Source organism: Panthera leo, chromosome A2 (genome assembly GCF_018350215.1).
Source record: "Panthera leo isolate Ple1 chromosome A2, P.leo_Ple1_pat1.1, whole genome shotgun sequence".
Lineage (NCBI taxonomy): Eukaryota > Metazoa > Chordata > Mammalia > Carnivora > Felidae > Panthera > Panthera leo.
The window spans coordinates 118,574,948-118,597,440 of NC_056680.1; the positions used below are offsets into that span (position 1 = coordinate 118,574,948).

A 22,493-nucleotide genomic window follows, 5' to 3' on the forward strand; every position below is an offset into this window, starting at 1 on the left:
AGGCGCTCCTAGAAACGCCAAGATTTTTAATATGAGCTCCATTTCTATTTCCCTATCTCCATGTGATTTCCTCCCTACTAGTCACAAGAAATTCAAAGAGGCACATGTGGTCTTCTCATCCCACTCCACGTACCTACTAAAATGGCAATGGGTGCTCAGTAATGTGTCCTAAATCTCCTAAAAGTGAAGGGCCAGTTTATCCTTTGCTTGAGCTGAAAAAAGTCAAATTTAACAAAAGTACAGTCATGCACATGTGGTCACTGTAGATAAGAGTGGCTCACGTTTGTATGTTTCTCTGGGGGGCCAAGAAGAGCTGATAATACTTAATTGGCCACAGATTATGAAGCCCACGTTCATCAAATTAGACTGGAGGTAATTGCCCTTCAGATGTTGTTTTAGGCAGCTGTTCCGTTATTCACAAGCAAATCTGTGCCCTCAATTTATAATAATCCCTCGATGTCATGGTCTTTTGGCATAGCTGAATCCCACAACCTCGGAAGCCATCAATAGTTCTCTCTCAGGCCATCCCAACCTGCAAGAATAGTTTGGTGGGAAGAAAATCTTGGTTTTCAAGATGAAAGAATATTCCTTACATTTATGAAAACCTTTGAAATATACAGACTTCCTACCTAACACCAGCTAGCAAATAGCCTTGTTTGTTTCTATCTAAGCAAATGAATTGTTAAAAGCAGGAAAAAAAAAACATATCATAAGCTCCAAAATTTTCCGATTGTAGCTTCTTTGGGGAAAGAAACAAAGATTTATTCCCGAGTCCAGACCGAATGACATCACCCTGCCAGAGACACAGCTGGCTGCCCCAGGGGCGGTCTCTAACGTGCCCCCTCCCTTCTCCACCCCTGCAGCTTTCCCTCCCACTCCTCCCTTGCAGACAGGACATCTTCCATCCAGTTTGGACTGCCCACCGGTGTCTGGAGCAAGCTCTGCCACTCAGCTTATGTGATAATCTGAACCTCGCTTACCCAAACCAGGCCACCATGACCCAGGTCGAACTAACAATAACTCCTGACCCAGACCGCGGACTGGAACTCTTCCTGGTCTTCCCTGCCTTGAGCGGGGACTGATTCAGGCAACCGGGGTGATGCTGGGCCAGCGATCAGTATTTCAGGAGGCTTCCCAGGTCTTGCAGAGGAGGAGGGGACAGAGCCTGGGGGCCTGACATGTCAGGGCAGCTGGCCTTCTATTAGCCACAGACCTGAGCAGACGAAACGCTAACGTATCCAAGGTCATGTCAACCCTGGCGCACCACCCACCACCCCCTCACCCACTCAATAACACAGCATTCGTGTGTTCATTCCTTCCTTCCTTCTCTATTTAACGAGTCCCTGTATAAATGTAGGCAGATACATCTCAAAATTGCAAATCTAGTAAAATTCTAGTTACCACGAACCCACTGAAGTAGGAACTTCCATTAACTGGAACGATGGGGTTCCTTCATATAAGTGACATTCAAGCCACACTGAACATACCAAGTTACTGATACTCTCTATCTAAAATTATCTCTCCCTCTTCTCTACCAGAAGAACTCAACTATATTTATACTGAAAAGATACAGATGTCATTTCCCTAGGAAGCCTTTTCCAACTCCTCCAGTCTTCTTAGAGGGCTTTCCAACTACATCTCCCACCACACCTTCCTTTACTCTCTCCTCAAACTACACTGCCCTTTTCTCACCTCCTGCCTTCCATGTGAAGTTCCTTTCTGCCTCAGGGCCTTTGCATATGCAGTCTACTGTGTCAAAATGTTCCTGCTCATATTCCAACTCATGACTGACCCCAGCACCACAGCCCCTATGGCTCCCCACCCCTCATATCTCAGTTGAACCAGGAAAGCCATCCCTGAGCCCCACCATTCACCCTCATGGTCTCACATGCCTTTCCTTCCTTGGTTTATTGGAACTGTACTGTTAGAACTGCGATATTACTTGATTAAAGTCTATTTCCTCAGTAGACTATAAGCTCCATATGAGTAGGGACCATGACTATTTTCATTTAGCATTGTGACCAGTGACTAGCACAGTGGCACACAGTAGGCATAGTAAGTATTAGCTGAATGAACAAGTGACCTTCTCTGTAGTACTTGTGTCCCTGAATTCCAACTGCCCCGTTTGTGTATTAGTCCCAACCTGGCCACTGCCAGCCACCCCAGAACCAAATCCTTTTCTACAATGTCTTTAAATGGACATTTATCCAGGGAAATGAACATTTATCCCTATCACCTACACCTTGTATGTCCACATCTAGGAACAATGGGGGCTAAAAACCAGGATCTTCAGACCCCAAGGTTGATGATCCTCGTGTATACTAAGGTCATGAAAAACGGGCCTTAGAATATAGCCGGGAGCACCTGGGTGGCTCAGCTGGTTAAGTGTCCGACTTTGGCTCAAGTCATCATCTCATGGTTCATGAGTTTGAGCCCCACATCGGGCTCTGTGCTGTTAGTGTGGAGCCTGCTTAGGATTCTCTCTCCCCCTCCCCTGCTTGCACTCTCTCTCTCCCTCAAAATAAATAAATTAAAAAAAAGTTTTTTTAAAAAAGAACATATACAAAAAGAGGGTGCCTGGCTGGCTCAGTCGGTAGAGCAGGCAACTCTTGAACTCAGGGTTGTGAGTTCAAGCCCCATGTTGGGTGTAGAGCTTACACTGGAATATATATATATATATATATATATATATATATATATATATATATACACACACACACACACACACATATATATATTCAGTTTATATATATGTATATATATTCAGTTTATATATTGTTTATATATGTATACATACATATATTCAGTTTATATATGTATACGTATATATATTCAGCTTATATATATATGTATATGTATACGTATATATACATATATATATGTGTGTATATATATGTGTATATATATATATACGTATATATATATGTGTGTGTGTATATATATATACACACATATATATACACATACACACACACATATATATATAAATTCAGTTTATATATATGTATATATATTCAGTTTATATATTGTTTATATATGTATACATACATATATTCAGTTTATATATGTATACGTATATATATTCAGCTTATATATATGTATATGTATATGTATATATACACGTATATATATGTGTGTATATATATGTGTATATATATATATATACGTATATATATATGTGTGTTTGTATACACACACACACACACACACACACACACACATTCAGTTGATGTCCCGGCTGTATTGACCACTGAGTAGGACACAAACAGGGCAGCTGGAGACCACAATGTATCATGTGTAGCTTCTCGCTTAAGGGCTAAATTGTGTCCCATCTCCCCACAAATTTGTATGCTGAAGTCCTGGCCCCCCAGTACCTCAGAAGAGTGACTGTATTCAGAGACAGGGCCTTTAAAGAGGTGATCGCGTTAACTGAGGCCCTTAGGGTGGGCTGTAATCCCATGTGGCTGGAGTCCTTATCTCAGAAGAGGCAACTGGGACACAGATACACACAAGGGCAGAGCGCGTGAAGACCCAGAAGGGAGGCGGCCCGCTGCAGGCCCAGGCGAGAGGCCTCCGAGGAAACCAGCCCTGCGACACCCCAACCTGGTACCTCCGGCCTGCAGGACCGTGAGGAAATAACTGACTGCTGTTGAAGCCACCCAGTCTGTGCCACTTTGTTATGGCGGCCAGAGTACCCAGCCCAGTGCTCCAGCAGAGTTCCTGACAGAAAGGAAAGGAATGTTTGCCAAGTACGCACTGCCGGCCCCGCCCTTTGCAATCCAAGGTGCAAGGTCCCTGCTGCTGCTGTACCTCCTTCTTTATTTGACAAACGAGGACACTGAGGCAGAGTCACAGAGGCCACCGAGCCATATTCTGACTCCAGGGCTGCTTCCAAACTCCACATCCTGGTTTGCACTAGACCTTCAGATCCAAAAGACCAAAGTGGAGTAGTAAATCGGAAAGCAGATTCTCATTTGCTTCGTTTAGCCCTTAGAAAACGGGTAAGATCACCATTTCAGCTAAGTTGGAGAGCCAGATGCATCCGTATGCATCACCCAAATAAAGCGATTCAAATACTGTGAAACAGATGTGAATAGGAACTAATTTTGCTTTTCAACGAGCATTTTGAACAGATCAATACTACAAAATGCTAAACAGCAAAATGTCATTACAATTTAAATACACCTGCCCAGCTGATTGGTTCAAAGAGGCACTTACAGTAGCTAAGAATGTATTTTCTCTTCCTAAGAGCGGGAGTCTATTATGTAAAATAAAGTCATGAAAATTTTAATTTCCCTGCATCAAGGACAGAACCTGGTGTAGCCCACAAACCAAGGAAAAACTGAAAGAAACAAAATGCAGCTGAATGCTTAATCAGCTGTCTGTCACTTTCTGAATAGTGACTAATATTCTAATTATTAGTCACCATACCGCGAAGGTGCAATTAGAAAACAGGGACGATTGCTCTAATTTTTTTTTGTTGTTGTTAACCCACAATTTGTGAGGCCTTCAGGAAAATATGATTTAAGTCCCTATCGTCTTATAAAGGAAAAGACGATTAACAGTTAACATTCAGTTCCCCCCCCACCCAGCGTCTAAAAAAAAAAAGTCTTTGAAGTTGTATTGACAGATATGACTAACAACTGTAATCACAGAAATAAATTTGGTAAAACGATAATTTATCTGTCACAATTTACTGAGAAAGAAAAAAAAAATGCCGCACAAGCAGCCAAATTGTGAAGTTAAATGAAAGCCAAGATAGAACCCAGTTTTTAATGAAATGTAGAGCATTATTAATTGGTCTCCTAGCAACGGCCAGGCTAAAATTACTTAACATGTCTGCTCAATCATATGCAAATATGAGCGTTATCCCTTAAATGTTGATTATAGTTGGTCTTTTCAGATGCAAATCCAATGTGTAAAGTGAATGTAAATGTTGACAATGCTGATACCCAAAAAAATACTGATTAACACCATTCTGGGTGCTCAGGAGAGTTGAGGAAGGGCTGCGGGGCTGGCTTGGGACACCATCTTCCCGCACCTGTACCTCACCGCTGCCCTCACACCAGCAGCGGCATCAGAGAGGACAAAGAAAAACGAAAAGGGGCAGGGCCTTGCTGACTGGCGCTGCAGTGAGTTCTCCTAAAGCTAAATGACGGATGCACGATGTTTTTGGCTTACAGCTCAACTGCATGATGCAAGGGGCTTGCCCACCCAAGACCAAGCTTGGTCTCAAGTTTGGTTTGCACATAAAGCCAGACCTTGAGGGGACTCCATCAGGGCTCAGGTAGTCAAATTCCCTTCAAAACTGCCAAATGAGACACTCTTCAACTATACTTGGGCCTTGTCCTGCTGTTCCAGAGCTGCTTGGGAACAGCCAGGTTCCACTGGCAATACGTAGGGTGCTTTTAGGGGTAGAAAGTGTTTAGCCCAGTCATAGTCCCCATCGGGCTCCAAAGCCACCTTAATAACACATCACTACTACTCCAAGCTAAAGCAATGTGCTTGCCACACTTAACGCTTATTCATGCAACAAATATTTACTGCATAATTACAATTTGCCAGGCGATGATCTACGTGCTGGAGAGGCAGCAGTAAGAAAAAAATCCCTATCTTCACGTGTCTTAGCGTAGGGGAGAGACAAGTAAACCAAGAAACGTGTAAACAATAAAATTTCGGGTAGTGATTAAACAAACAAACAAAACAGGAGGAAAAAAAGTAGCCCAAGGAGGAGAAGGGGAAGGGTAGGGTGGGGTAGACCACAGCACAGAAGGCCTCTCGCAGGATGACTTCTGCATAGATTTAGAAGAAAAGGAAGAACCCAGGTCCAGGAGGGGAAAACAAGCCTGCACTCTGGGGCAGAAATGAGCCTGGAACACCCTGAAGGCCAGCGTGGTTACTGACAAGGAGCAGGAAGAGTGGAGGTGTGTGTGTGTGTGTGATGTGAAAAGTACAGCTCTGAGTTCCTAGACCACCTTCCCACAAGACTGCATCCCTAAGCCCCAGCCCTACAGTATTTCACGGATGCCACCTGAGGGCTGTACTTCAGGACTAAAAGAGCATAAGCATAGGCAGGAGGAAAGAGGAGGGAGTCTATTCCAACCATTTTTCATTTCATTTATTTATTTTGAGAGACAGAAAGAGAGCGCAAGCGGGGGCATGGCAGAGAGAAAGAACCCCAGGTAGGCCCCCCCACTGTCAGCACAGAGCCCCATGCGGGGCTCAAACCCAAGACCCAGGCGACCGTGACCTGAGCCGAAGTCAGATGCTTAACTGACTGAGCCACCACCTGGGTGCCCCTGTTCCCCCGAACTCTAAAGGTACTTTCCTCTCTAGGTCAAGTCTCAGTCCTCTCCAGACCCCTGAGAAATCGAGGCGCCAATTGGAAAGTACAATCTTGAATGGTTCTCCCTTAGAGGAAGTGAGGTGGACTTCTTCTGGCCGAAGCCCTCTACGTGCAAGCCTCTGACGGTTGGGGACTAGGCAAACAGTTTACTCCAGACCCTAAACCGAGACTCCAGGATATGCCAGACAACAGTCAGAAGCTCGGGACGTATATTCCAAAAAGTCCTGATGCTTGCTTAGATGGAGAGTTGACAAAGATCACAGAGACAGTTCCATACTAAGCGTAGGATCCCCAGACCAACCTTATGAGTGTGGGGCCTAGGGCTGGACAGATCCTTCTTCGAACACATCACCCTTTGGCCTGACTCTGTGAAGGCTTTAAGAGTTAGTATTAAACGCAAATGACCTTAAGGGAAACTTAGATGTAGTCCACCTGGGAGTGGGCGGGGCTGAGTGTGGGGCACACAGACGCCCAGGTAAACGTGTGGAAGTGGGGTGGGGCTTAATCTGTCTGTCTGGCGGAGCACGGACCTGCTTTGGGAATGGTGACATCCTGGCTTGCAGAGGGGCCACATGCTGGTCTGCGCGACACCACACTGCACCAGTCTTGCCTCGATGCACGTCAAACCTTAACGAGAAACATCACTAGTACTGCGTTCGGCCCAGAGTCTAAAAAGAAAACAACAGCGCTAAGCAGTTTAGTGTCATCAAAGTGGAGCTAAATGTCAAAGAGACAGAAACGTGGAGCCGGCCACCCAGTTAGACGAAGGACAGCCCTCTATATGCAGCATCATCACCTCACAGCTCAAGGAAGCATAGTAAGGTCTGAGTTACAGATCAAACACATTGTACGGGTGACTGTCGTCCTGGCCACCGAGATGTTCCTTTTAGGCCGCTGGTTCCCGAAGCAGCCTCCGCAGCTGGCCGGGCACTTGCCAGAAATGCAGAGTCACAGGCCTAGCCCCGTACTTACTGAATTAGCAATCCGGCCGTGAGCCCGGAAATCTGTTCTAACAAGCCCTCCAGGTGATTCTATGCCTGCAAAATGTGAAAGGCAGTTTCCGAGCCCATTTCAGCAAGAAGGTATGTCTCTGAGTTTTATACTTATAGCACCATCTTGCTATAAATTATTTCAACCAACAGGAAACCAAGGATAGCTGCCCTGCACCTTCGGCACGTGGCATGCAGTCAAAATAAACACACTAATTGTGTGAATTCCTGACACAGTGACTTTTTCCAAAGAATGCACCACTCGGAGCACAAGATGCTGATTTACTGATTTCTTAAGATAACCAATTTTTTCCGGCTGAGAGAGGAATGGAAAAAAAAAAAAAAAAAGAGGGTTATTATTTAGGAAAGTCAAGTTTGGTGTAGCCTTTGGAGAGAAGCTTTGAGAATCACAGAGTTCTCGGATCGGATGCTTGTCTCCCTTCCCGGACCCGCTCCCTCACAGTCAGGTCTCCCCACCCTAACAGGAGGTCCCTGGGGGGACGGAGGGTCTCTGATTCACTGCGAACACTACAAAAGCCCTTGCTGAATGGAGGACTCCCTCTCATCTTTACGTCTTAAGAGAGAATATTAAACCTTCTAGCGTTCCTGGCAATAAAAGGGATGTCACGCAGCAAACGTTTATCAAAAACATAATGCAGGTGAAAAGACAATCTAGAAGGTATTTTAAGTATAAGATAAATATACACGAGGAAACCTGCAATCAGAAGGGTGCATCTCGAATTTCATTGTGCAACAGAATCACTTGTGATGCCCGATAAAATCGGAGGCTTCTGGGACCCACTACCAAACACCTTGATTTATGTGAGTTGGGGCCCAGGGTTCTGCCTGTTGACTAAGCATGCCCAGGTGATTTTGATGCAGGGATCTGTATTTAAATTACTGACATGGTAACGTCTCCAATTTTCAAGGGGTATTAATAAGGGGGATGCGAAAGGGATTTCTTTTTAGGAAAATAAAGCAGTCCTACAACAAAAGGACTACAAGTTCCTTTTCTCTGTGTGTGTGTGCTAATGTCAGAAAATTGTAGTTGAGAAAAAGTTTGTACGAATCTTCCATTAATGTAACCTTTTAATAAGCAACTTTTTTTTCTGATTACAAAAGTTACACATGTTCTTTGTAAAAAAAAAATAAAATAAAAAAAGCAAAAGGGAGAAAGCAAAAATACCCACAACCCCACCTCTGAAATACCTTGGTACATTATATTCTTCCAGATAACTTGCTGGTTCTTTCTACACACATACAGACACACACACACACTTCGTGTGTGTGTGTGTGTGTGTGTGTGTGTGTGTGTGTGTGTGTGTGTGTGTGTCTCTTTTTTAAAAAAATAGTGAAATCAGGAGCACCTGGGTGGCTCAGTTGGTTAAGCATCTGACTTCAGCTCAGGTCATGATCTCGTGGTCTGTGAGTTCGAGCCCCGCATTGGGCTCTGTGCTGACAGCTCAGAACCTGGAGCCTGTTTTAGATTCTGTGTCTCCCTCCCTTTCTTCCCCTTCCTCTCTCTCTCTCTCTCTCTCTCTCTCTCTTTCTCTCTCAAAAATAAATAAATATTAAAAAGTTTTGAAAAAGGGGGGGTTGCGCCTGGGTGGCTCAGTCGGTTGAGCATCAGACTTTGGCTCAGGTCATGATCTCATCATGGTTCACGAGTTCGAGCCCTGTATAGGGCCCTGTACTGACAGCTTAGAGCCTGGAGCCTACTTTAGATTCTGTGTCTCCCTCTCTCTCTGCCCCTCCCCTATTCATTCTCTCTCTCAAAAATAAACATTAAAAAATTTTTTTAAAAAGAATAGGGGTGCCTGGGTGGCTCAGTTGGTTAAGCGTCTGACTTCAGCTCAGGTCATGATCTCGTGGTCTGTGAGTTCGAGCCCCGCGTTGGGCTCTGTGCTGACAGCTCAGAACCTGGAGCCTGCTTCCAATTCTGTGTCTCCCTCTCTCTCGGACCCTCCCCCGTTCATGATCTCTGTCTGAAAAATAAACGTTAAAAAAATAAAAATAAATAAATAAAAAACAGTGAAATCAGAGTTTATGTAGTTATTGTATTATGTTTTTTACATGTAACAACATTGTCAACATCTTTCTACCACTCCTTGATTCTCTTAGATATAAAATGACAGGATCTATAAATATTCTCTATTGGTTAAGAGTTTGTAAAAAAATCAAGATATTAAAAATCTGTCTATGTGACCAGTACATAAATATCCACAATGAACACATAAATACAAATATTTGTGTCATTTGTACAAGTATGCTAAAAATCTCATTAAAGTTTTTATTTAAGTGAGTTAGCATTAATAGAGTTTATTAGTAATTTTTATTAGCTCCTTAGCTCATTTTAATGAATGTGTACACATTGATTACTTAAAGGCCTCTAGACATATATATGCAGTATATTAACACAAGAAGTATTCACTTTAATGAAACTTATTAGACCAAGGTTTTTCTAATTAAATTCAAAGGGAGCCAAAAAGGCTCTACTGGAACAAAACTGAGATCCAAAAAATAAATAAATAAAAAATTTTTAACTTGCCCGCAGAGTCATAAACTTTAATTCGATTCAACCTGGAAGTGGTCGAAACATAAATGGCATTTCACAGAATACACTCATCATAACGTGAAAGGTAAATTCTTGCGTGTTTCTGGGATAACACACATGAAGTTCTAAGGTAGTATGCCAATGTTACCCAGAGTCTAGTTGGGATCTAGCTCTCTGAAACAGTGCTTGCTCCCCATTTCTTAGCCTACGAACATACCCCTCAATCTCTTGAACACAAGAGATCGGACAGAATGCAAGATCTACGTGTGTTAAGCCAAAGAACAGGGAAAAATTTAACCTCTTACCATCTGGCCTGAGAACTGCTTTACAACTGAATGAGATCCAAGGGTCCCTTACTATCTATGATCATGAAAAATCCAAGTGATACGTTCTTCATGAATAACTGTTCTCTGAGAGTGATGGGCATGGTCCCGCCTGAGGTATATCATCACCACTGCTCGGAGAGCTTTCTAGAAACAAAGACTCCCAGACCTCTCATCAGAGATTCTGGCTGAGTTTTTAATATAACCACACATGAAGGTCTGAGATGCCCTGACCTATCACAGTGGTTTCTAAGCCAATTATTCTTAACATTAAAAAGCGTTCATTAGTTTTCATAAACCTGGGAACTCTAAGTACAAAATGACTGAGCTGCATGTTGGTGACTCGTGTGGTCACAAGGATAGAAGGCCCTCAAAACTGTACTCCATCACTGCAACAAAAACCAATCAAGCTAAATGACTACCTGAAGGGGCGCCTGGGTGGCTCAGTCAGTTAAGCGTCTGACTCTTGATTTCCACTTAGGTCATGATCTCATGGTCGTGGGATTGAGCCCCCTGTCGGGTTCTATGCTGACAGTGCAGAGTCTGCTTAGAACTCTCTCTCTCTCTCTCTCTCTCTCTCTGCTCCTCCCCTGCTTGTGCTCTCTTTGTCCCTCTCTCAAAAAGTAAATAAATAAACTTTTTTGTTCTGGTTTTTAATTTCTAAATGACTACCTGAGGGTCCACAATGAACTAACTTTCCCCCTTGGTACCCGAGGTTAGGGAAACAGCAAAAGATTGCCAATCTCCTTCTAAAACATTTTTTTTATTACACTAGAAGATTAGAAAATGTTTAAATATCCTCAAAATCATAATTATCATCTCTTTTCCTATTAACAAGCAAAAGGGGCAGATACTTGGACCCTACAGCCTGCTCTTTGCACATGCTGATAAAGCTCTGGACACAGCATTCTTTTATTCATTCAACAAATGACCAAAATAAGCCTTTCTCCGCACCAACCACAGACCTGCAGAGCTTACCCCAGAGCGCTCTCCTGCAATCTGCCTAGAGTTCTACTACCGTTCCTTTAGAGAGTCAAATATTGCCTGATTTTTCAAACCTCTGGCTTGGAAAACTGGGCTGTCGCCTTGCCACGGGCATTCTTTCTCCAGAGTTTTTCCTCTTCTGTGGGAAAAGCAAACGCACAGCTCTCTCAGTTTACTACTGTTCTGCATGATGCTCGAAATCCAATGGGATTAAAAAAAAAAAAAAAAAGATCAACACACAAGCCTTCCAATTATGTGTATAAAAGTCTCACCTGGAACATATGGGTCAGAGACTGACCACAGAAAATATTGATTAAAACAAAAAGCTCTTTGATCATACTGGCCCCATGATCAGACGTTTCTTGGCTAAAACATTTCTTAGTGGAAATCCCAAGGAGAATATCATTATATGTAATTTTCCTACTATAACTGATGAAATGGAATGTAATAAGTGCTCATTTTGAAAACATGTGAGTTATTGGTCACTTGATTACCATTAGAGAATACTAATTAGGGTAAAGAGTATGTGGCAGTCTTGGCCGGAAAGACAGTCAGCAACGAATTCATCAGGGAGACAGAGAATCAGCAAGGTTCAGCTAATTTATAATATTCACCGCAACATGAAATCCAGTTGTGTTCCAGACCAGAACTCATTAACAGTGCAATGGGAGAGTAGAGAGCAGAGACCATTTTGCTTACAAGCTGGAACACTTACAGGAACAAAGATCAGGATACTCCTAGCTTATGGGAAACCAAGACTGTCCGTAAGGCTTTCAAAGAAGTCAACTGCAAGGACGAGGAAAGATTCTTAAGGGTGGTAAGCAGAGGATTAACTAGAAGTCATAAAGTGAAATTATCGCAAACGCAATTTGAGCTACACATAAGGAAGCAATTTCCAGCCATAATTTTAATTAGGAGCACAGAATGATCTTCTGTGTAACGATGGCCCTTCATCATTACCATTATTCAGAATTACCCTGCCTCCATATGCATAAACATAGTGTGGAAATGAAACATAGATGGGGAAGAAAGGTCAACCATGATCACTTTTTTTAATCCTCCAACTGCAGGTGCAATTTTCCAAATAAAATACCCGAAGACAGTTAGCTCTCAATTTAGACTCAATTTACAAACAGTAAGTCCGGAGAGCCGCTACTCTCTCCCACCCTCAACCCCAACCCATCTCTGGTCCTTCACACTACACCCAAATATGGAACTTTCTGCTGCTGCTGCACAAGAATCTTCACAGATGTACATGGAACCCTCGAGAGAATATGTAAGCGGAGGAAAGGGAGAATCCATAAAAAGCAGACCCCACTTTAACCACAGAGGCCAACTCCCAAGCAAGGAAGGCTGGGTCTCCTCTGCCCAAAAAACACCATACTCCAAACCTCTCATAGGGTTCACCCACCTTTAGTTTACCATTTAGTTAGTAAAATGGGAAATTCGTTGGGCTTCGCCCTTTGAGAAATGCAAATGATGTTATAAGCAGGCCAGACCATATCAGTTATTCGCACCACGAGGCAGAGTTGTTCTCCTACGACCGGCTGTAACTGGCCACCTTGAAGAGACGGGAGTTTTGAATGGGAATGGTTAAAAGGGGAAGAAAGGTAAAATTAAGTTTGGTAAATGAAGTGCTATAGGGATATAGCAGGGAAAGGGCGCCACAGTGGGGAAATAAAATTAAAGAACCAGAAAAACACCTGCTGCCCAGATAAAGGGATACAGATAAAGAGAGAAGATGACAATGTGCAAATTGTGTTTCCTTTTTCAAATCCACCAGGAGGACCCAAGAAAGAGATAGAAAAAAAAATTTCCCCCTTTTTCCTTACCAGCAGCAACTTGCTTTCAGGACCCAGAATTCAACCTAGCATTGCACCTTCTGTATTACAGGCACTGGGTAAACATCACACAAATGTGTGGATGATACTCCCACCGCTACTGAAAATGAAGCAAGCGAACTATGAGCTATCCTGTCGGCAAGCGACAGCTTTCCTAAGCGAAAACCAGGTAAGTTGGCGAGAGGGAGACTAATGTGTTCCTTATCCAGTAACATCATTGATTGCTTCTGAGAGATGCCGACTATCTGAAACACAAACCTGCATGTGATATGGCACGCACACAGAGACATAGGTGCGAGTGAAAACTGAACAGGAAAGTTCTAGTCCCAGTGCTTGGGCTCCCTCAAACTGGAGAGCCCTTTCTCCTCGCCAGGCTATGTACCTGACAACAGTACTGGGTTGCTACCACAAACATTAACTAAAAGGCAGATGTGAGACAGAGCTTGCATCGTGCGGCACGAAATATACTGTTTAAGACATAGGGGCTGCTATACACGTTAGGAGTCTTACAATTGTTCTTATGTCAGTTAATTGCCTCTAAGAGCAAACAGCACCCTGCCATGTGCTCATAACTACATGTGCTTTGGCTATTTTCATAAGGGCTGGTTTGGATTTATAGCAAAATAACTTTACTCAGGCCTTTCTGCCAAAATCTTATCTGATAAACGCCCCCCGCACGTGGACATCTGGGGACGGCATTCTGAGGCACTGCTCCCAAAGAACAGGGAGGAGGTGTTTTGGAGGGCAAAAGCGAGCTTCAAAAGAAGCAACTGCTTTTTAAGTCTGCTCAATAGTGAAGAGCGGGAACTGTAAAATGCCTCTTCAAAACTCACGGCAGGGGTGAGGCGAGGTGACGTGTACAGCAACACCAGGAACAAAACACTTATAAACAAGCTGGTGGTATTCTGGCTAGGTAGGTGGCACGGGCATAAAACTTTGTTTGTATCTACGTATCTAGGTAGAAGTCGGTTATCAACAGATTCATCTCCAGTCCTCTTCCTGTATGAACGTCTTGTGCTATTGTACTGCCTCTCTTATTTGAAGCAACACCATGCAGTGAAGTTTCTCCAAGCTGCTGAGATTGGCACCTGTCCAAATACCTGTTTTCCATTCTCCCGGTTTCACCTCGGGAAAAATAGTCACTTTTCCAAAATGGCTGGGGTAGCACTGCCAACCTATAATGCTGCTATGGAATCCAAAAGCCTAACACCAACAGTGATCGCAACCGTGTCAGGGACCGAGTGTTGGAAGCTCCCTACGGGCAGGTACCGCGCTGGGCCTCCTGCATTTATTACCTCGCCTAACCCTTCCAGCTCCGTGAAGAAGGTGTATCTTCTGACTTTACAGGTGAAGAAACTGGGGCACAGCAAATTTAAGTGATTTACTTTGAGGTAATACCACTAACAATACATGGCGGAACTGGGATTCAAACCCAGTTTTCCGAAACCCAAGCCCTTATCCACCATTCTACACTTTTTCCTGTTCTTGTGATCTCTTAAATGGGAAGTCGGCCTCCCTTGAGAAGGAAAACCAAAAGAAAAGATATCATCTGGATACAGACAAGGATCTGACCTGTGTTCTCCAGCAAGGAGGAGTCTGGAAACAGTAGTGTGTTTAGAATCAAGACAGAATCAAGACAACACCCTCGGTTGAGGGAGGGTAGGCTGTGTACCCTAAGCAGGCAGTCGACCTGTGGTATGACTGGGCAGCTGAAATCCACCAGTGCTTATGCCAGCCGTGTCAACCCATGTCAGAATTTGAGGCCTGGGTGGCTCAGTCGGTTAAGCATCCGACTTCGGCTCAGGTCACGATCTCGCGGTTCGCGGGTTCGAGCCCCGCGTCGGGCTCTGTGCTGACAGCTCAGGGCCACGAGGCTGCTTGGGATTCTGTGTCTCCTTCTCTCTCTGCCCCTCCCTCACTTATGCTCTCTCTCTGTCTCTCAAAAAATAAAATAAAATGTTAAAATACCATATGATCAGACCAATACTGACATAAGCATGAATTGTACAGGACCAGGGGTCTTCTGGGTGAGGAGGTCAGAGGGACTGCCAGGAAGGCCTCACCTGAGGCATTAAATCATGAGATAAGCCAGGAGGGAGCCGACAGAATGAAGCAGGAGAGTGGGAGGGCCACAGGGTTGGACGGGCCGTCCCCACAAGTCTGCAGGAGATGAGGCCAGAAGCCAGAAAATAACAATGGCCAATGCTGCAGGCTTACCCTGTGCAAAAGCACTTTGCTGTCCAACAGCCCTAATAAGCTAGCATCCTGATGCCACCTTACCAGTGCGGCAGCCGAGGCACAGAAAAGGGCAGTGACTGGCACTAAGCAGCTCAGCAAAGCAGTGGGGCTGGGACTGAAACTCAGGACGTCCCATCCCAAAGTCCACAGCGGGACCCTGTGCTGCAGGGCCTCACCGGGAAATGACGCGACGGAAAACCACTCTTCCAGCTATATGAAAAGTAGGGGAGAAGGGGCAGGCCAGAGGCACAAGGCCGATCGACACCAAGATGCAGCACGTTCTGCGCAAAGGCCTCCACCTCACTGGCATCTCCTCTGTCCTGCTGCCAGTTGCCCGCCACAAACCTGTGGCGCTGCAAAAGAAGACGGTGAAATCTACTTGGGGAAACTGATCTGCAGCAAACCGGAAATCCCTTTCCCCACTACTGTGAGGTCCTCGATAGCATTTATCACAAGCATCGGGAATCTTTCTTCGCACGTCTTCTTCTTCCCTTGGACTTGGTAAGCTCTAGATGAATTATGCAGAACTCGTCTTGGGGTGTCCCCAGGATGCAGAGGGCAATGCTTTCTGGATGGTGTCCTCCCCATCTCCGCCGTTGCGCTTTCCCAACAGCCATCGCATGAGTGGTATCTACAGTGGAGCCAGGAGCTCAGGATGGCCACCTTGGATCCCTTTTAGACCATCTGGCAAGCGGGAGGGACTTGGTGACAAGCAAGTGAATACTGTGTCGGTACTCTGGAAATGAAGAGAAACTGAGTACCCGGAGGATACGTTTATTGGGACTTAACAACATATTGAGCACTCTTCCAAGAACTTTACATGTATCAACTCATTTAATCGTCATGACAACCCTATAGGGTAGATTCAATTATCACCCATTCTCTTGATAGGGAGACGGAGGCACAGGCAGGTTACGCACCTTGCCCAAGGCCACACGGTACATAAATGGTGGAACCAAGATGCCATTCTAGGTGATCTCACGCAGAGCCCAGAGACTTAACAACTATCCTCTACCAACCACCTCTCAAGAGGAAAACGAAAGAGAGGAGAGCCATATTCCAGAACCATACCTAGTTCATATCACAGACCAAGCAGACGTGGCCTCTCTGTAGGGCTTACGTGTTTACTAACAGGAGAGAGTGAAACACAGAACAGCATCCGTTTTCAAAGTCCCGATGCTGATAAGAAGTCCCAATGGAAACAGAGCCAGAAGCTACTCTCTTTTCTACAGCTCTGTGAACAGACATAGCCAACTCAGAAAAGCACAGAGAACAAGCTCATAATGGCCTAAATATAAAAGCAGAGCTTCAAATCCAACCTACTATTAATTAATTTATGTATTGCCACTAGGGAGGAGGCAGTTAGTATTAAGTTAGATTAAATTATGGAGAAGCTTCAGCATTGCTGTGACTATTTCAACAGTAATTATTAAGTTGCTATGCCTTCCCTCCCTAATAAAAACCCCTTTATTCTCATTCTCAGAATGCTTTCCCATTCACCTGTCGCCAGCTTCTTTTGACAGGCATGACAAGCTTTCAGATTAGACTAAAGACACGTTTCAAAGGGAACAAGGAAATCTGATTTGTAAATCCTAGTAGGCCTCTGATCCGAACTTGGTCTCCGAAGGGTATTTGTCTCCAGTTCTCTCCAAAGGGTCCTGGGTCTCCCTGCTGTGCCAAAGGTACACTGGCCAAGACCGTCAGGCCCTGAGGGAACTGTGGACGTCGGGAACAGGGACAGGGGCACTGAATTAGCAGTCCAAAGACCTGGGCACACTCCTTAGGGGCTCTGTGACTCTGCCCTCCATCTGTCTATCTATAAAAGAGAGGCACCTATACCGCCTCCCAGAGTCGGCAGGAGGCTCAAAGACTATACGAGTGTGAATCAATTAATTGATAACTAATTAGCTGGCTAGTTCATTGACTAGTTCATTAGTGAACTGACTGATCAATTAGGTCCCAGCAAACCTAAAGTGGAAGGGCTGAGTTACTATTCCATGGCCCAGCTCTGAGGACCTCTGGTCCTCGTACTCCTGCTTCACTATCAGAGGCCAATTCCCGACCGCCTAGAGCGACACCTCAACCTGGTTCATGTTTCTGCCACAAAACGCCGCTTTTGCTTGTCCCTGTCACCATCTGAGGACATGAAGGGCCATCGGCCTGTCCCTGAAGTGGCCAAACCTTTCAAAGAAAAGACCAAAGGAAGTTCTGAGCAAGGGCTCACTCCTTCCCCAGCACTTGCTAGAGGACCAGAGAATATTTAGGGATCACTCTTCCTGTTGCCCCACACTCAGTTATTCATTCATCCAGTGTCTTTGCTGAGGGGCTACTATGTGACTAGGCCCCGGCCATAAGGATGAAGACAGCACCCTGCCCTCAGGGAGCTCAGTGTGGCCGCGGAGGGGCACAGAGAGCATGCTGGCCGTGGTGGAGGGAGACAGAGGCCACAGTTCTTCCAGGAAAGGGAAGGAGGTGGGTAGCAAGACCAGGAAAAGTTGAAGGGCTCCCATAAAGACCAAACGAGGTCACTATAAACCCCAGTCGCCCAGGAAACACAGAGAGCAATGTGCTGAGGTGTCAAAATAGACGAACTCTAACAGAGATAAAAATAGTTATTACAGCATTTTTACTGCAGCCTAGGAAACCCAGGCCTGTCTCCCCTCACCCCAAACGCCAGCGAGAGTCTGACGTGTGGCTCTGAGGGGAGGAGAGACCATGCATGCCTTTAAAAAGTTCTACAGGTGATTTCACTACCCAACCCCCAATGGATTCTGTTGGTTCTTCCAATATTTTTGGAAGTACACACAAACAATAACAGTTCTACAACACGCCAAATTAACACAGAGGTGATCTGGCAACACCAGATGTTGGGAAGAAAAAATCCCTTTGCTTTCTTTATATTACATTATTATGATAAGAATAATTCTTATATTTTAAGATTATATGATATAAGAGACCCTACAGTATTATGATTACTACATTACATTATTATGATAAAATGCTAGGGAAGATATTAAACAATGGATTTTTATAAATATTCCAAAATACAATCTTTTGAAACTGCTGAATTCAAGAGGTTTACAAAGGGAGCCATACAAGTGAGGTTCAAATATAATTTGAACTGTTACAACTTTCTGAATGGTTGTAGGAAATATTAAATGTTTTACCACAGTAAGAACTTTATAGCCACGAATATGCGGTAGCACATGTGAAACCCATTCCCAGCACGTAGTTTTAGGAAGCTCTCAGTTAGGTTATGTTATCCCAGCTTCTAATTTGAGGTGGAACAAAAATTCACAGGCTTAGAAGATGCAGCCACAGCCTGTATCCCGTTCCACTGAAATCCCAAGCCAAATGTTAAATAGAAAGTTGATCCAGACACAACTCGGAGACACGTGACTTCGAGAAAGTTTAAGTTAACACACAAGATGAACAAGCAGCTCCCACATAGGCTGACAACCAGAAAAGAAGCTTTAAGAAAAGAATTTTTTAAAGGCTCAGCTTTCTGAGCTGCAGAGGTGGAGTCAAAGAACTTACCCTACGTTCTTTAGGTACACAGGGATGGAATGCCAGAAAATTCCTGTAAGGTGTTGGTAAGAGGCCAACACGACTCAAAGCAGGCCAGTTTCCTAAGTAAAAAGGCTGTATTTAGAGTAATGTCAAGTTAATTCCAACAAGACTCTCTGTTTAACTTTTATGTTGTTATACTATCTGCAGTCCCAAGATCAAACTAGACTTTCTCAACAAAGCATGCCTTAAGAACTGGAGGCTTCATTATAATTAGACACAGACCAGGCTTTGCTGTTCCTTGCTTGGAAAGTCCCTCCCAATACTTGTGTATGTTGCTAACTCATCCATATCCTTCAAGTTCCAGTTCAAGGGCTGTCTATTTCCCTGGCTAAGCCTTCCCTGACTCCCTCAGGTACGGCTTCTTCCTGTTACACCTTGAACACACACACCTTCCTTAGAGCAAATGTCTCACTGAATTCTAAGTTTTGGCCAGCGTGTCTGTCTCCCCTTTACAGGTAGAGACCACATCCTTTGGTGATGATATTCCACTGACCACACAGTACTAGGTGTATAATATGCTTAGTTACTTACTGAAGGAACTAATAAACGGATGAACTCTTTCTTCTACCCTCTAACAATCACTAAAGTAGCTCTCTGCATCAAGGAGGAGAAACATGACTTATGTCCAGTCTTGGGAACTGCAGACAGATCCTTGAAGTACAAGGAGAAAAATGATACTGTCCATAAAAGGAAACGACTATGGTATATTCTCATCAATGAAGCCAGAGTGGCCCTTTAAAAACATAAGCCAGGTCGTATTATTTTATTATCTGCCTTTCCTACTAAAATGTACGCTCCAGAAGGGCAGAGTCAATTTCATTCACTGCCGAATCCCCCTGGGACCTAAAAAAAAGTACCTGGAGAAGGTGCTCTGTAAAAGAAAATTATTGAATGAAGGAATGAATAAATACATGAACAAATAAACCTCTGAAGAAAAACTTGCTGGGTGGGAGGACTAGGAGAAGGGAAAGAACTTGGAACAGATTCTGCACTGCTAAGCATGTTTACAAATTGCTTTATAATCACTAATTAGCTTTTCTAAACCACATCCCCTCGGATGCAGGCAGTCCTCTCCTCCCAATTTTAAGATAAGGGAATCCAAACCCAAGGTCACACGGCAAATCAGCTTCAAGTTCCATGCTTAGCCCCTAGCTGGTAATAAGAACAAGATTAAAGATACTGCTGATTTGTAAAAGGCTGAAATATTAGAGGAAATAAAACAGCTGAAGGCATGGGACCAAGAGCGATTTGCACATATTCTCAGCACACTGCATCAAAAGAAAAACAGACTGTTCTGTCTGGAATCGTAAGTTCTCAGTGTGTGTGCACTGCATTATTCAGTCATCAATTTCCACGGCCCTGAGAGGCAGACATTTGCAGGAAACAATGGGAGCTGCAGTTTTGCTCCCGAGTCTCAGGCCCAGGCTGCCAATCAGCAGTGACACCACTCTGTCACCGGGTGTCTGGGGCTCGCTCTCACCAGGGCCTGCACAAGCTCTTTACAGAGGATGGACAGGAAGGAGAGAGGAGAATAAAACACCTACTTCAAAAGGAAAGAAAGAAAGAAAGAAAGAAAGAAAGAAAGAAAGAAAGAAAGAAAGAAAAGAAAAGCATTAAATCAAACAGTTGGATAACATCAAAAATAAATATATATAATCACAGTTGAATCACAGTATAATCATCTAGCAGCGAATATGCTCATTTATATTACAAATGAGACTCTAAACTATACCCCCACCCCCAATAAAGGAAAATGGACAGATGGATAAAGAGTCCTAATCTATTTCAGGTTTTTTTTTTTTTAATCGAAATCAAATTTACTAAAAAATTACACTTGCTTTCCCAGCGCTATTACTCAATTCCAAGAAGGAAGAGTAAAATATAAATTCTGATAAAACCTACAAATTAATTTTGGTTGGTCTTTTTCAGTTTCCTTTTTATTTAGCTTGGGAAATGAGACCAACCTCCTGTCTTCTTCTTTTTGTTTTTTTTAAACATTTATTTATTATTGACAGAGAGAGACAGAGAACGAGCAGGGGAGGGGCAGAGAGAGGGGGAGACACAGTATCTGAAACAGGCTCCAGGCTCCGAGCTCTCTGCCCGGAGCCCGACGCGGGGCTCGAACTCACGAGCAGTGAGATCATGACCTGAGCCGAAGTCGGATGCTTAACCGACTGAGCCACCCAGGCGCCCCTAACCTCCTGTCTTCTGATTTAAAAATTATTTTCCACTGTAACACACAAACACACTCAATCCTGCAAGAAGGACAGCGGCCATCGTGAGTCTGCGCTGCTGAGTGGGGAATGAAGGAACCAAGAGCATTACAAAACAAGAGAGCCCCCATTGTTAAACTTCTTTAAGCCTTGTCCACATTTCCAGCAAGTAGAAAGACCAAGGAAAAGGTAACGACAATGTTGATGGCACTATAAAGTCTTGGAGGCAAGCTTCAAGTGCACAGTCTTTGCTTCTCCAGATGCTGAAGGTCTGACACTACGAGGTCACGCTTCCCAAAATACTGAAAGCACACACTGGAACACATGTTGAGAAGGAGACAAGGAAAACCCAAAGCTGAGGATAAATCATATCCCGACCCTGCAGCTTAATCACTCACTTAAACTCATCCTTCAGTAATGTCAGATGAAGCATTTTAACCATTTTAGCACAGCGGGTTCTTGTAGACACCCAATAAACATACCGAAAACGGTTTGGTAATAATTCATCTTCAGAGGAGCACAAAAAGTGAACTGAAGCTCTCTCCATATTAACCTTTTAAAACAGCTTTATCGAGGGAGAATTTGTACAAAATAGGGGCACCTGGGTGGCTCAGTCTGTTGAGCGTCTGACTTCGGCTCAGGTCACGATCTCACATTTCGTGGGTTCGAGCCCTGCGTCAGGCTCCGTGCTGACAGCTCAGAGCCTGGAGCCTGCTTTGGATTCTGTGTCTCCCTCTCTCTCTCTCTGCCCCTCCTGGCTCACACTCCCTCCCTCTCTCTCTCTCTCTCTCTCTCAAATAAACATTAAAAAAAAAATTTTTTTTAAAGAATTTGTACAAAATAAAAATCATCCATTTTTAAGTATACACTTTGATGATTTGAGGCAAATATATACAGTTCTGTAACGACTACAATAAAGAAAGAGAACATTTGCATGGCCCCAAAAAAGCTCCCTGGTGCCTATTTTGTAGTCAAGCCCTGCCCCCTCCCTGCCTCCCAGGCCCCAGGCAATCACTGATCTGTCTTCTGCCCCTGGAGTTTTGCCTTTTCTAGAACGTTTTATACATAGAATCACACAGTATAAGCCCGTGTCTGGTCTGGCTTTTTTCACGCGGCCTGATGGTTTTGAGACGCAGGCATGCTGCAGTGTGGATCAGGAGTCTGTTCCTTTTTATTGCTGAGGAGTATTCTGTTTCTTCCTGTCACTCGTACATTCTTCCTAGAAGCCCCAAGAGAAACCCTGTGCTAACACTCCAAAAGCTATTTCTTCACTTTCCTTGATTTTGTCCTCCAAAGAAATGTCAAGATGGCTTTGGTCGGTCACTTGACTCCTCTCCAGAGGGCCATGTGGGCAAGTCAACAAGAATTTAAGCAAAGAGCTGGAATTGACTACATAAGCCGAGGAAAAGTAGCCAGAAGATGAGAAGTCAACATT

At 44.1% G+C, this 22,493-nt stretch overlaps 1 protein-coding gene across 2 annotated transcripts in view; it reads right to left on the reverse strand.

The window, feature by feature from the left end:
* The window catches only part of JAZF1 (JAZF zinc finger 1), a 340,318-nt gene that overhangs the window by 279,645 nt on the left and 38,180 nt on the right, over nucleotides 1-22,493 (reverse strand). The gene's annotated exons all lie outside the window — the stretch shown is intronic.